Genomic DNA, 16,495 nt, shown 5'->3' on the forward strand with positions numbered 1-16,495 from the left:
CTTTTACTTGTCAGCCCCTGACTGCAGATGCTCCCATTCTATCTCAGGGACCCTCTGTGGACCTCTGGGATCTAGTTTCCTTTGCTGCTACTGCTGCTAAGTCACTTCAGTCGTGTCCGACTCTGTGTGACCCCATAGACGGCAGCCCACCAGGCTCCTCCATCCCTGGGATTCTCCAGGCAGGAACACTAGAGTGGGTTGCCATTTCCTTCTCTAATGAATAAAAGTGAAAAGTGAAATTGAAGTCGCTCAGTCATGTCCGACTCTTAGCGACCCCATGGACTGCAGCCTACCAGGCTCCTCCATCCATGGGATTTTCCAGGGAAGAGTACTGGAGTGGGGTGCCATTGCCTTCTCCATTTAGGCACTATCTTTTAATGTATCTCTATATTCTATACCAGAAAGATCTAATTTTCAAAATACTTGCTCTAAGGGAGAGTCTCTAAAGAGCTTCTGAAGAGTTGATGTCTGTCCCTACTCACCCTGATAGTAGCCTCTCAATTTATTAGGTCCTGGGTAAAGAACATTTAGAAACCAAAGCACAATGCTAATAACTGTGAGATCACTTAATGGATATGAATGTTTCACGAAAGTGTTGCATAAGAAGGGGCGAATTAAGTAGATGTGCGAATCAGGAGGAGGAGAAAGAGTAATTCTGTTTAATAAGATGTTTCCAGCATTATCTTACTAATTTGCTGAGGAGCAGGTATGGGCTGTACAGCACTTACAAAGTAATTAGAAATCCTTGATAATTGTTTTTTTAATTAACAACAAAATTTGAAAAAAAAAAAAAAGCCTGTTACCCATTCCCACTTCTCTTCTGGATTAATTGTGCTAGATTCAGGAAAGGCAATTTATGCACAAGAGATTTTTCCATTCCAAATTACCCAGTGAAGAGGTGCAGATTGGACACTTGTATAATTTATGAAGGCAGGAAGGGCCCCTTTATTTCCCCTCCTTTTAATGTTCCAAGAAAACCTGCTGATCACCTCTGACAAACTTTTGTTCCCTTATTAGGGGAGAGAAGATCTCACTACAGACAGTTGCTTTACCCTCACTATTTAATTCCACATCCCATCCTCAATTATTGAAGGTCACTGAGTCACATAAGGCCAACAAAGCAAATGCTGATCATCAGCCATGATGACAAGGCCATCAGCATAGATATAATGAGACCTGCAAGGTCTACAGAAACAAATAAGAATATTACTGTGATAAATCCAGACCCTTCATACTGCAAGCAAATGACTGATCACTTAGATAGCTAGAATTGCCCTCCCCCCGCAAGTGTTCAGGCTTCTGTTTTACTTCATATCAGCCATTCTGCCTCCTCCCATGTCACTAGAAGCTGAGATCAAATATCACCCCCAGTGAAGGAAAACATGCTGATGAGAGTTGCACTGAAACTGATTCCCTCCTCTCCACCAGAACCTTACCAAACTTTGAAGCTGACTGCTGAAAGTCATCTACTGGGAAGTGTTCTTCTCTGAGAATTTTACCAGCTCTTTGACAGTACTTGTGTCAGGTTTTATCTTCTGTATTCTAGCATGAAAAAGGATGCCATTTTTCTTTCATTCTATTTTATGCCTAGGATTGAGACTGAGTTTTGAGGTGGGGTAAAGACTGCAAGGGACTTCCCAGGTACTGCTAGTGGTAAAGAACTTGCCTGCCAGTTCAGGAGATGCAAGATACTTGGGTTCAGTCCTTGGGTCAAGGAGATCCCCTGGAGAAGGGCATGGCAACCCACTCCAGTATTCTTGCCTGGAGAATCCCATGGACGGAGGGGCCTGGTAGGCTACAGCCTATGGGGTAGAAAAGAGAGTCAGACATGACTGAAGCGACTTAGCATGCATGCAAAGAGTGTAAGAAATATCTGAACCTAATGCATACATTAAAAAAAAGGTAATTTGGGGAAATTTTAAATGCCCTATGTGTATCATTTCTTGCCTCTTTCATGGCCACTGAATGAGATGGAAGGCAGACTGTCACACTGGCAACCAGTGATTCATAAAATAAAAATATATTTAGTTGTATTGTTTAGTTATATAGGATTGTATATATTGTAATGATGTATAGTTGACCATACACCCCCATTTGCCCAAGGCTACTGTCTGTGGTCCTAACATATTATTAAAAGTGTCACTTTTTACTCTCAAAAGTATCCCAATTTTGACAATAAATTATATGGTGACCTTGTGTATAATGAAGTTAGAAGAAAGAAGCCTTAAAATGCCCTTCTGAGTCAATATGAAACTTTTGCTGGCACTCAAAGAGAAAATACTTCAAGGACCAGGGTCTGGTGATACTTGTTTTTCCAAGATTTTTGCCATTAAAAATCAAATTTCTATAACTTATAATTAGATATAAAACTCATTCCCTGTGAGAACGGATAGACAAAGAATGTTCAGTGGGACAAAAATCAAGAGATTCAACATATTACAAGATACCTCATCACTTTACGCGCATGTTCAAAGATTCAAAAGACTTGGTTAAATGTCTCACATTCACTTATTCATTCAACGGATATTTAGTGAGTATCAGAGACTGTGCTAAGTGCTGTGAGGCATATAGATCAAAGCAGACATGGACACCACACTCACAGATACCATCGCCTAGGAAAGAAGATGAGAAATGTGTATTCTGTGTCCATGAGAAGGGAGACCATGCAGTGCTGAGTGAGCTCAGTGGACGCGGAGATGATATTCTTATTCGAGGGCATGAGATGTATACTGGTCTAACCATCTTGAAAGTGTCAGTCATTCAGTCGTGTCTGACTCTTATGTGACCCCATGGACTGTAGCCCACCAGGCTCCAGTGTCCATGGGGTTCTCCAGGCAAGAACACTGGAGTAGGTTGCCATTGCCTTCTCCAGGGGATCTTCCCAACCCAGAAATGGAACTCAGGTCTCCGGCACTGCAGGAAGATTCTTTACCATCTGAGCCACCAGGGCTGTTAGCTAACCTTCCTGGCTGTTAACATTTTGAGATACTTCCAAATTCCCCACTTACTTAGGCTATAACTCACCTATAATGCCCAAATACATGTCTTAGCAGCAAGTAAAAGAGTCTAGGAGCATTGCTGCTTGGAGAAGTGGAGCCCAAAAACCTGCTGAGTAGACCGAGGTGGCTTCCAAGGCAGTGGTGAGGGGTAGAGGTTGGAAAGCTGAAGGACCTGTCCACTGTCCAGGAACAGTCCAGTTCCAGGCCTGCTGAGGGTGGCGCTGCCGTCAACATTGTCAGCAGGGGCCTGGGGCTGGGCTGTCTCCAAAAAGTCATGTGAGAATTACTAATTTTCAGATGCATACCTAGCCAGGAAGCATGCCGGCACCCCCAGCTGCAACAAAACCCAGGCTCCAAATACCAGCTGACTATGTCATTTGTTCCCTGTAGAAACACGTTCACAAAATTGCAATATAGTATTATTCTCTTGATTCTTACCAAGGGTCACTATAAGAAATGACCATATGAATACACTTTCTTCATCTTCTCTAAAGGCCACCATTAAAGATATTTTCTTTTATTACAGCAATCCAGGATTAGATTCTTGCTAGAGTTTATTTCCGGGAACATTTTCTTCTTACCAACTAGTATATACCCTTCTATTAGAAAATGAATACTACATGATTCATGAAATTCCTTTATTGGCCTTTGTGACCCACACAGGAACTAAATTTAATGTGTAATTGTAGAAACTATCCTTAGCTTAGGTTTCAGATCCAATTATCTCCTCTATTCCTTTATATGGTCCTTCATATTTAGCCTTATTTTAATGTTTTATTGTTTCTGTGTAATATACATCAAATCTTTATAAAAGAAGCAACATATACCAAATATCAAATATTTGTATATTACATATATATGTATGTATAATATAAAATATTTTGAAATCTTAGGATTTTCCTCACAGTACTAAACAGCTAAAGTATTCACCTTAACTCTAACTCCCTTATGTATCATCCCATACAGTTCCACCATTTTAGCGCACGCCATAATTCTTGGCACATATTTGTTGACTAAGCAGCACGACTGAGCGTCTTCCCTTTCACTTTTCACTTTCATGCATTGGAGAAGGAAATGGCAACCCACTTCAGTGTTCTTGCCTGGAGAATCCCAGGGATGGGGGAGCCTGGTGGGCTGCCGTCTATGGGGTCGCACAGAGTCGGACACGACTGAAGCGACTTAGCAGCAGCAGCAGCAGAGCAAAAATTGAGTACTACATTGAGAGAGTATTATAATATTTGTAATGGGGGTAAAATACCATCATAATGATGTCAATACCCCTTCATTTTCTGAACTAAATATGCAAAAAACATTGCTGAAAGGAAATTGATCATCTATGATCAGGAAATGTGCTTTATTTGGATATTTCAAGTACTATCCAAATAATAATTTGTATATGATCAAATTTGGCATTTGATATAGCATGGATTTTAACTGGAATGCAACTTGGAAAATCCTGTCTGCAAAACTCCCCACTTAGACAAAGAATGCCCCGTATATCTGCATCTTCAGAAGCCCACTCATTTTCAGTTTCTAGGGTTGAGGTCCCCCTCTGGAACTATAGCAAATTAGGAGGTGTGTGATTCTTGGAGCTTTGTCTCTTACATTAATAAAGGCTAATCGTGTTTAAACATGTTAGCACAGCAAGCCCAGGGACGTGGGATAGGATGCCCGCTTTAAAGTGGAATTAGTAGTGTGAAAGAAGCTATGTGAAAAATCGTGGAGAGAAATTGATTGAAAATGAAAATGAGGTATCTTTTGAAAGAGATGGCCTGGAAGCCTGACAGTGTGAACTGACAAAATAAGGTTAAAAAATATAATCAGAAAAAGCTGGGCTCTGTGAGATTTAAATAACTCTCTTGCTACACTCTACAGAGCAACTGCATTACAAAGAGGAAAAATTGTACCTACCATAGGCATATTGGACAGAAGACAGCTTTCAGAAAGAAGTCCAGAGCAGGAAAGCCTCTGTTGTACATGAAAACAAATGGAAAAAAAAAAAAAAGAGATCCTTTCTTTAAAACCAGTAAAATCTCTCTTTTTCTCTCTCTCTCTCTGAAACACACACACACACACACACACACACAGAGTCTCTACCTTGCTTCCTCCATCTTTGAAACACCTGGCTTAAGTATCTCTAAAGCTTTTTCATGTCACTGATGGGACCCGCATCATCAGAGGAGCCTGCTCATCTCTGCCTCCCCTATTAGTTGTGAAGCTCAACTCCCCCTCCTGTTACTGCTTGTGTAAAATGTTAATGTTTATAATTGTTCAACCACTGACCATGATGATGTTGCCTGCATCTATCCCTCATGGTTGCTATGGAGACAAAGCATCACCTTGAGGTACCAGGCTTCCTTCATAGCTCAGTTGGTAAAGAATCCACCTGCAATGCAGGAGACCCTGGTTCGATTCCTGCATCAGGAAGATCCACTGAAGTAGGGATAGGTTACCCACTCCAGTATTCTTGGGCTTCCCTTGTGGCTCAGCTGGTAAAGAATCCGCTCGCAATGTGGGAGACCTGGGATCGATCCCTGGGTTGGGAAGATCCCCTGGAGAAGGGAAAGGCTACCTAACTCCAGTATTCTGGCCTGGAGAATTCCATGGACAGTCTAGCGCATGGGGTCACAAAGAGTCAGACACGACTGAGCGACTTTCACTTGAGGTACCAGCTACTCCACATTCATGGTGCAAAGAACCAGAAGGTGGAACCTACACATTTTACTCGAAACTCCTTTCTGAGAGGAGAGACGCTCACACACAGGGTACACACAGTCAATCAGGCTCTGATGAGCCACAAACCGCTTGTTAAGCGTTGTGAGCAGTTCACGAGCTGCACACTGAGCTTCAGTGCCTCAGGGTGAGTCGCCCTTACAGACAAGGAGTCAGGACCTCCGAGGGCCGTATTCATTTTGTGCTAATTTCCTCATGCTAGGTATTATAGAATTTCTTTATTTAATTATAGTTCTTCTCATGTGATATTCTACTGAGATTAAACATTTGGGGCCATTAATATAAATTTACATTATGGTACAACTATTTCACATAATTGTTTAAATCAATAATAATAATGTGGAGGAGGAGGAGAAAGAAAACATAATTTATTTCGTACTTGCTATGTACTAAGAGCTTTATGCACATTATCCCATTGGAGCCTTACGCCAGTAAAGCCAGGATTGCTTTTGTTCCCATCTTGACTTCGACTGGATTGAGAGAAGGACCTAAAATGTGTGTGCTTGTGACATGGTGTGGCCCTGGAGAGCTAAGGCTTAGTTTACTAAAAAGCAAGCATTTTTAGGACATCAATGTCTCTTCTGTAGCTCTCTTCCCCTGAAAGCAAAATTCTGTAGAAGGGCTCTTACCCACCCAACTGACCTTAGTAATGCATCTTGCTTGCTGCCCTTCATTTACTTGATCATTTTAACAGAAAGGAAAAGATGATTAAATGATCAGGCAAGTCATCTGTTGGTACAGACACTCATGTATTTAACGATTCAATTTAAGGATGTCTGTGAAACTGTGAGATAGTGTCAAAATATTATATAAGTAATGCCGCCTCTTGTGAGGGGCGTACTTCTTATTTGGAGGGTCTGCTTATGAAGCCATTAACCTAACCAGGGACAGAGCCCCCCTGCCCTCAGAGGCTGGATCACTAACAGGGTGATCTGGGGACTGAGCGAAAGGGAAAGGCATGTCGTGGTTTCTCTTCATCCCCTCTCCCCTTATCTATGAGCAGTTGACAAGCGGAATAGCTGGCGTGGGTGAGTTGATCAGTAGGAGTGCGTGGGGGAGGCGAAGGCAGACAGCTCTCCCAAATTAGCCTGCCGCCAGTCTTGGTTCGCTGGCACTTTGACACCGACGTGAGGACATAGAGCTTTATTGCAGTGGCACTTTGGCAGGATACCATTTCACAAGGAACTTCCAGCTCAGAGACGGAGAACAGGCCTGTTATTACCGGATGCTTTAAATTCATGGGCCTTGCAAATGGAGAGATGTGTTTGTCAAGAAGTCCACATTTAAAGAAATGCTTGATGTAGATTTTTGTGTGTGGGTGAAACTCACTTAACCCTCCAGAGGGCTCACATTTCAGCTGAGAGAGATCAGTGGTTAGCTGAATTCTACAGAAGGAATGAGAAGGCTTATAAATTAGCCTCTAAAAGCCAAATTTACTCAAGAATGCACAGTGGTAATAAACATTTATAAATGCCAAAAAATAAAGCATTTAGTGAGAAGGCTGATGTTAGATTGCGCCTATTTGTCATAGGATTTCACTGGAAGCCTTTACGTAAATTCCTCGGGTTCCAAGGGATAATTTGTACGTTGACACAAGTGCTGTGATGTGTTGCAGATGCCGGAAGTGCTCTAACGCTGCGAGTGTGAGCAAGACCAGCAGTTCAACCCTTACACACTTTAGCTGTAAGCAGATAACTAAGCTCCATGGGGCACAGAGTGTAAAGGTTAAACCTGTGGGATGGAAAGCGAGGAGACCGATTCATGAATAAAGTGAGAAATTGGTCTCACTGCTCTAGTCAAAGCCTTTGAAAGTGTGTGTGTGTGTGTGTGTGTGTGTATACTCAGTTGTGTCTGACTCTTTGTGACCCCATGGACTGTAGCCCGCCAGGCTCCTCGGTCCATGGGATTTCCCAGGCAAGAATACTGGAGAGGCTGCCATTTCCTTCTCTAGGGGATCTTCGAGAGCCAGGATCAAACTCGTGTCTCTCGTATCTCCTGCACTGGCAGGTGGATCCTTCACCACTGCGCCACCTGGGAAGCCCGTGCACAGTTAACCCCAAACATATTTTAATAATGACTACTATGAAATCAAACTTAGCCCAGGAGGCCACAGTCAATTCACGATAGTATGTTTTCAGTTTTTCAGGGAAACGAAGAGATATCCTCTGACAGATACACAACCTACCTGCTTGAGGTGGTTCCCAGTTTCAATTAGGTTGTGTTAGATTCATTTTGATGATGTCGTGTCTTTGTGAAACTGAGGATCCAGTAATTGCTATGAGCAAGTACCACATGAAAGTCAACACAGAATGTGGGACCAGAACTGAGGCTAATAATGTCTAATCTAATTCCAAAGTTTAAGAAGTTGCACAGTCCAATACACACACGTATCTCGTGTGTATGTTATATTAGGTAAAAATGAACTGAAATTATGCTTTTTCTCCCAATTTATGTGTGGCTTTTAAAGGGCCACTATGTTGTTAGGACATAAATACTTACTAAATTGTTTGGACCCAGCCACTTAATGCAACAGTTATATTATTTCTTTTGGCTGGGGAATACTATGAGGAAAAACTGCTGAGATACTAAGAGCACTGTGAATGGAAAAGTTTTGAAACCTCTGATGTAAAGTTTTCGCAGCTGTTTCTCCTCCATCCCTCCCTTTCTTTCTCATGCACATAGGCAGTACCTGTTTAAAGGAATTTGTCCTCCTTCCATCAATAGATAATTATTAACAGACATTATTGAGCATCAGATACATGCTAGGCACTGAGCTGTTTGTTTAGTTGCTTACCCATGTCTGGCTCTTGTGTGACATCATGGACTGTAGCCCGCTAGGCTTCTCTGTCCGTGGGATTCTCCAGGCAAGAATACTGGAGTGGTTTGCCATTTCCTTCTTTAGGGAAGTCTTCCTGACCCAGATGGAACCCATGTCTCCTGCGTTTTGAGCCACTGGCAGGCAGGTTCTTTTACCACTGAGCCACCATGGAAGCCCTGAGTTAGAGGCTAGGTATACAGTGTGAATAGACCCAATAGTCTCTGCTATCAGGAAATATAAGCTTTTGAGAGACACAAGCAGCTGATGAACAAGTTAACAAACAAATGCAAAATACAAAGTGCTCTAAAAAAAAGAATTATTCCTTAACAGCAGAGGCTCCCTTTCCCACTCACCAGGCTACAGAATTATGCTTGGCTTCCCTCCAAAATCCCCGAGAGCTTCTTAAACCCCACATGCCCACCTGCCCACACTACTGCAGAGTCAGCAACATCATTATTAGCGCTCAGTATCAGCAGTGGCATGAGCGTGAATGCTGATGAGAAAGGGCTCTGGGCAGCTACATCATCTTGGGGTGAAGGGACAGCGGTGTGTGTGACGGACTTTGGAAAAGGCAAGAAAAAAAGAAAATAGGACTCTCCTCATGAGAATCACAGCCCCAGGCAGGGCCCCTGTGACTAGCATGATACTCTGCGAAGCCAGTAGTCCCAAAACACGCTGCTTTCCACCAGCTGCTCCTGAGAGCAGAGGAAGAGGAGGGAGAGTGGGGAGGATGCCACTGAAAAGAAATAGGGCAGGTGTGGCGTTTGGCCTGAGTGAAGCACTGTTTGTCACCGATGCTTAGAGAAATAAAACTGTGCTCGGAGAATCTCCTGCCCAGTGTACATTTGGCTTCTTCTTCCTCACTCTGTCAGAAAGGATGCCTGACAGAACGTGGTCCTGCCAACACCCCCTGACATCATGCAGAGTTACCAGCAATGGCCTCGGTCTCAGGCCTAGGTGTATCTACACATCCCTCAAAGAAACCCCTCAAAATTTCAAGCAGCAAAGGAAATTTTGACTAGAACCAAATTCCCTTGTGAGAACTGGAGCATAAAGAAAGCTGAGCACCAGAGAATTGACGCTTTCAAACTGTAGCATGGGAGAAGACTCTTGAGAGTCCCCTGGACTGCAAGGAGACCCAACCAGTCACTCCTAAAGGAAATCAGTCCTGAGTGTTCATTGGAAGGACTGATGCTGAAGTAGAAGCTCCAATACTTTGGCCACCTGATGCAAAGAACTGACTCCTTGGAAAAGACCCTGATGCTGGGAAAGATTGAAGGCAGGAGGAGAAGGGGATGACAGAGGATGAGATGGTTGGATGGCATCACTGACTTAATGGACATGAGTTTGAGTGAGTCCCAGGAGTTGGTGATGGACAGGGAGGCCTGGTGTGCTGCAGTCCATGTGGTGGCAAAGGGTCAGATACAACTGAGTGACTGAACTGAACTGAAATTCCTTACCTCTATACATGCATCCTTACTCAGAAAACATTGCAATTTATGTGAGAGAATTAGTGCCAGAACAAACAAGCTGTGAGAAAAGCAAATGGCGACACTGCCTCACCAAATAGAGTGAAGTTTTAGGACTAGGGGACTTCCCTGGTGGCTCAAACAGTAAAGAATCTGCCTGCAATGCAGGAGACATGGGTTTGATCGCTGGGTCAGGAAGTTCCCCCAGAGAAGGAAATGGCAACCCACTCCAGTATTCTTGCCTGGAGAATTTCATGGACAGAGGAGCCTAGCGAGGCTACAGTCCATGGTCTCGCAGAGTCAGACACAACTGAGTGACTAACACTTTCACTTTCAGGACTAGAGTATCTGTCTTCCTCTTTAGATCTGTCTGATTCCAGGAATGCTTGGAGAAGTCAGTCATTCAGTGCCATCCAAGGAAGGACAGTACATTCTAAGTTATAATTTAGAGTCTATCAAGGGTTTTTTGCTTTTTTTTTTTTTCTCTTGAGACTCCCCTTAAGAGAGGAACCAAGGTAAATGAAATTATTTCCTGCCTGTGTTTAGCAAATGAGGGTTGTAGATTATCCGGGGCCATTGGACTCTGAGCTGTGCAACTCACAACATGCTTTCTCAGCAAGAGACTAGAGCAATTTGTCTTCTGTGGGGAAAAATGTAGAAATGGAAGGACAGGAGGCAGGATGAGGGAATTTGAGAGGTGGTGTGATATTCAGCTACTCAAGAGGTAGAGACAGTGCTGCTTGTTGCTTCTGCTCTGCTGCAAGCACAGCTGTCATTATGAAGCAATTTGCTCCTGAACCTTCTGGGTAGGAGTTGGGCTTATTCCCTCATGGACCCGTGGTGTGCAATCAAGTTGGCCGTGTCTCTGCTGTTAGGTATTCTCAACTGTTGGGGAATCTTCTACACAGGCTTTTTTTTTTTTTTTTTTTTTATCTGAATCAGAATATTCCTGCACCAGGAAATCAGGCTTTCAAAAGGAAAAGGGTAACATTAACCTTGAAGTGTTTGTTTTTTTTTAAGAGAGAAAAGAGTGAAGCTTTTAAAAAGCATTCTCCTGTTGCTCAGTACGATTTAGCACTTAATTGTATGCTGTTTAGTTTCGTCCTCTGCTAGAATTGCTGAAGGCTGGAGCTGGCCATGACCTTAGCCCTCATCTAGTCCAACCCTCTGATTTTAAGGATTTTAAAGAGAACACTATGGAAGAGGTTTTTTTGTTTGTTTGCTTGTTTAGCAGAGAAAATACCAGGAGCCAGATTTTCGGATTCCTGGACTGGTGTTTGACCAATTTGGCCGGTCTCAGGTGTTCTAGAAGATAGCAAATTTGAGATTGCAAACATGATTTTATCTTCATAACAATGTGCAAGTATTTACTTCCAGTGAATTTTTGGATTTCCTTTCTTAATTGCTCTTATATGTCTAAGAAAAAGTTTTAAGAACAAGACAAATACAAAGAATGGTATAAAGACTACGGCTAGTTTTCTTTTCAAAACTTAGTCCCAATAATAGCTAACATTATTTAATACTCATTCTACTCTATCTACCAGGATGAACAGGCAGGCAAAAGTACAGATGATCTCTCTGTGACCAAACAGCGTCTAACTTAGCAGAGGAGAGATACTCCTCCATTTAACTGAGTCTTTTCTATGTGCCCAGACATACTGAAAGATCTGTAAAAGCATTATCTCATTAACCCAACAAAACACAGCAAAGTGAGCAATAGTCCCTTTGTTGGCATCATTCCATCCTATAGATGAGAAAACCAAGGTGCCATGGCTTAAGGTCCACAGGGTCTGGCCAGTGAAGATTGAGAGATGGGACTTGAATCAGGGAAGCTGAAGCCTGCCCTGGCTCGCTTAACCACTATACTAAGTTGTCCTGATGAACAGGAACTGACAACATGGTGGAAAATGTACAAATGTCATCAGAGAAGCCCACAGTATTACCTTCTCCCTTTCAAAGATCAGATTTGTAATTTAAGACTGTTAATCCTAAATCATGGTCCCCTTCAATCTAGCTTGAAAGACTGAAGTAATACCTAATTTGAAATGAGAATTATCACCAGAAAGGGGAATAACCCAGATCTAAAAGATATTTTATAATACTGGGGCAAAACATCTCTCATTTAACTCATGTGGAGCAATCAAAAACTTACGTTGTCTTTTTCAATGGGCAGAACCTCATGGTGACTCATGCCTTTAGTTACTGAGTGGACTCTGCCCTCTGGCTCCTGCAGTTTAGGCAGCTCTTCTTCTTGTCTCTATGTTGACAAAGATGAAGCATTTTTCTGTAAATCTTGCCTTGAACGTGACAGTAGGGTCACCAGCCATCCCGAATTGGTCAGTTCATGGTTTTTCCAGTAGTCACGTATGGATGTGAGAGGTGGACTCTGAAGAAAGCTGAGTGCCAAAGAATCGATGCTTTTGAACTGTGGTGTTGGAGAAGACTCTTGAGAGTCCCTTGGACTGCAAGGAGATCAAACCAGGCCATTCTAAAGGAGATCAATCCTGAGTGTTCATTGGAAGGACTGATGTTGACGCTGACACTCCAATACTTTGGCCACCTGATGTGAAGAGCTGACTCATTGGAAAAGACCCTGATGCTGGAAAAGATTGAGGGCAGGAGGAGAAGGGGACGACAGAGGACGAGATGGTTGGATGGCATCAGCGACTCAATGGATATGAGTTTGGGTAGGCTCCAGGAGTTGGTGATGGACAGGGAGGCCTGGCTTGCTGTAGTCCATGGTGTCGCAAAAAGTCGGACACAACTGAGCGACTGAACTGAACTGAACTGAACTGAGGTACCCCCAAAATGCAGACTCGAGTGCTAAAACCCAACAGTCCCAGGCATCTATCTCTTCCTACTTATGCTCCGCTGGACATCTGAGTGCACAGAGAGCTTATGTAGCCCATGTGGGTGGGGCAATGTCCAGCTCTGCTCATTTCTGGGCATTCATCTCTTGTCCAGATTGACTCTACTGCTGATCTGAGCTGGTGAAATTCATGGTCCCACTTCTCAACAGCAAGAGCACACAGTGACAGCAGCCTGGTGAGCTCAGACGTCTCTCCTAGGGACAAGGCCTCTCGCTTGGCTCCCTCTGGACTGCAGTTTGCCTGAGAGCCCCCAGACGTGGCTCTCATCTGAGCCTCCACTTCCTGTTATGAAGGATTTTCTATGAGAAAGCTCCCCCTCTGGAATTCTAAATATGTACAGTGTCCCTCTGTGGAGGCTTCCTTCTCAAGCCATGATCTCAGTCACTAGCCCACCTACCACCAACAGAACTTTGAAGCCTAGGAGGTAGGCCTGTACACAAGGGTCTCAGTTCCTACATTTGCCCCTTCTCTCTTCTCTGGAGCAATCCCCTCACTATCAGAAGGCGTTATACTTCCCCCTAATGGGAACTTTGCTTCCGTGTTCTCCGCATCTCTGCAGTGAAGTTGGCATGCGAAATAAAGCTTATGGAATTTAGAAAAACCCTTCCACTTAAGAATCAAGCTTTGCTACTCTAAACTGAGCTATGGCCTCTATTCTCAGGGATTCAGCTTCAAACTATAAATGCTATTGGTTCAATGGATGAGGAGTTACTAAGCAACTTGCTAAATACATCAGCGATACTTTCAAAAATATTAACCTCATTATACTTTTTTAGTTGTCTTAATTTGGCACTGGCTCCCTTACTTTTTACTCTATTTTTTACTACTATGATAGCAAAGGAATCTATGGCAACGTTGCCTTCACCAGAATGCACAGGAAGGAGACAGGAGGACAGAGGGGCCTCACGGTGCGAGGCTGACATTTAAAAGTTTGTCTTCCCCCCGTCCTGCCAGCAGCAAACTACCCCACTAAGATAGCAAGTGAGAGATAGCTCAATGACTACTATTAAGAAAGGTTATATTTAAATTAATTTCCTAAAAAGGCTTTTCTTTTTTTTTTTGGTCACAGGAAAAAAACCCTGAGTTTTATTTTCGAGTGTAATAAGACTCTTTCTTTCCTTCCTGATCATTTCCAGACACAGTACTCTATCTTGTGGTGGGTTTTCCATGAGATATTTTACACAGAATCACAGACTAATTAGAACTGACTGGGTCCCAAGAGATCATCTAGTCCAGTCCTTTTAAACTATTTTAAGCCAGCAGAATTATGAATTTCCTCCCCCAAAAGACATCTTGCTCCAAAATACCGTATTCTAAAGGCAGTGGTACTGACCCGGCAGAAACAGGATGGAGCGCTCGCCCTAACCCACAGTGACCGCTGGTACCCAGGCAGTAGCATCCAAAAGAGCCCTAATGACAAGCACTACCGAGCCCCAACAAGGACGAGGAAACTCGGAATCAGAGGCCTCTCTCTGTCCAAGACACACTGCAGGTTGGGTTTCCTGTCTCTTAGCATTATTTCATGCTAACACACATTCCGGCAAAGGTTTGCTACTTTTCTTAAGGTTGTTTTTGGTTTTGGTTTGGGGTTTTTGTTTTTGTTTTTTGCAATTATGCCAACTTACATGTCTAAGTTATTTTGGGAAATAATTTTTTGTTTTTAGCTTTTTACTGGTGATGTATCTTTAAGCTGCAAGTCAATAGAAGACAGTGATCTCATTTTCAAAAATTCTACATTCTGAAAAGTTTCTAAAATCACAAAATACAGCTGTACTATTTACCAGCACCTCTTTGACTGGGAAGTTCAAGGACTCAGTTAAATCCTGAAAAAAGCCACATGCATCCTAAGGGAAATTTCAAGAGAACACCCTGTTCACAAAGGTATTTCTTGCCCACTTCATCAAAGCATTATTTGATGTAAAGCAAGCAGAACTGGAGCTGGGAATTTAAGTCACATCAGGATAAAGAGATGGCAAGCGTACTGTCCAGATCAAGAAAGGGGAGGGCCACACTGTTTTCTTTTGTTTCTCTTACCAACTTGATTTCTGAAATTTGAACATCCAGTAAGTCTTTTTACACTCTGGAGGACTTGGTGTGGAGCTTTAAACTTCAGGAACTATGAGTTCTTCAAAGCCATGGAAGATTGATTTCATGTTTTTCTTTTATAGCATTTTGATGTGGACTTGGCAAAGAATGAGGTTCCTGTGCTAATTTCCTCTTGCTCTATGTAATTAGTCAGCATTTGAAATGAGGTAACAGGATATAATTGTCTACTGACCATTGCAAGCCCCTTTGTTTATGACACACTCTCCCGGCTTTTAGATGTACAATATTATTACCCACCTCTTTATTTGTGTCGCTGTCTCTTTCCTCTTTTCTAATTTCTCTAGTTCTACTCCCTTCAGTCCCTGCTTCCTTTGTGGGCATTGCAAGAAGGCACTTTTCCTTCCAGCTGGCAAGGCATTAAGGAGGTCTGAAGGGGGTGTACAGAGGGACTTCCACACTCCCCAGAGGCCAATTACACTTGGAATCCTCCTGATCGGCCCTGATCAGGGAGCAGGGCTACCCCCTCACAGCCTATTGTGCTAGCTCGGAGCCACCTGATCAGCCTGGTCCTACCCAGTATTTAAATTAGGGCATCGCCAATCCTGGACCCACGTCAGGGCCTCTAGGTAACACTGGGGAATAAATTAACATTCTGCTGTTGTTCCAAAGCCACATGGATACCATTGTTAGAAACCCATCAGCAATAACGGGGACTGTTATGAAAGTCTCAAGAAGAAGGTGGTGGGGGGGAGGGGTGAAATAGCATCATGCAATTGTGTGCCATTGCACTGGGTCTTAATGCAACAATTACCATGCCGCCTTTGTTAGGTTTGAGTGGAGGAGTGAGAACAGTTTGACATGGCATCATGTTATGTGGCTAGTTATGTAAGTTTATTGCATTTCTTTTAGGATTGCCAAATAAGGGAAGGAAGGGAAGGAGTGAGGGAGAGAGGAAAGAAAAGGTAAAAAAAACATATATATGTGTGTATATATATACACATATATGTATGCTTTGTTGTTGATATATATATACACACACACATATAAATCCCTTTGTTGTTCAGTATATATGCAGTCAATTCATGTGCTAGCTAGAATTGTAATCCAAGCCACTGAAAACCTAATGTAAGTGGTCAGGCTAGTTTACAGGAACACTTGCATAACAAAACAGTGACAGAAAAGGGAGGCTAATGGAAAAGGACTGATAGGCAAGTTAGCAGAAATCAAACAAACTGGCTGAGTAAGAATGTGAGAAAATATATGTTTCAATATCAACGGCAATGTACGTTACAGAATTTCAGAAAGTAAGAAGGACTTTGAATTTATTGAGGACAAATCTTGGCAGGACATCATGATGAAATGCTTTCATTTTACAGCAAAAAATATATATATATATTGTGAGTTCCTGCATTCTTGTGTTTTTTCCCCCAAAGCAATTTGTGATATTGCTACTGAAATTTTGCAGTGAATTTCTACAATAAGTTTCATAGTCCTTTGCATTCAAAATACACAGCTATTATATACTTACATCTATCTATATATCAGCCATTTTACTTTCAC

This window comes from Bos taurus, chromosome 7, assembly GCF_002263795.3.
Source record: "Bos taurus isolate L1 Dominette 01449 registration number 42190680 breed Hereford chromosome 7, ARS-UCD2.0, whole genome shotgun sequence".
NCBI classification, from domain to species: Eukaryota; Metazoa; Chordata; class Mammalia; order Artiodactyla; family Bovidae; genus Bos; species Bos taurus.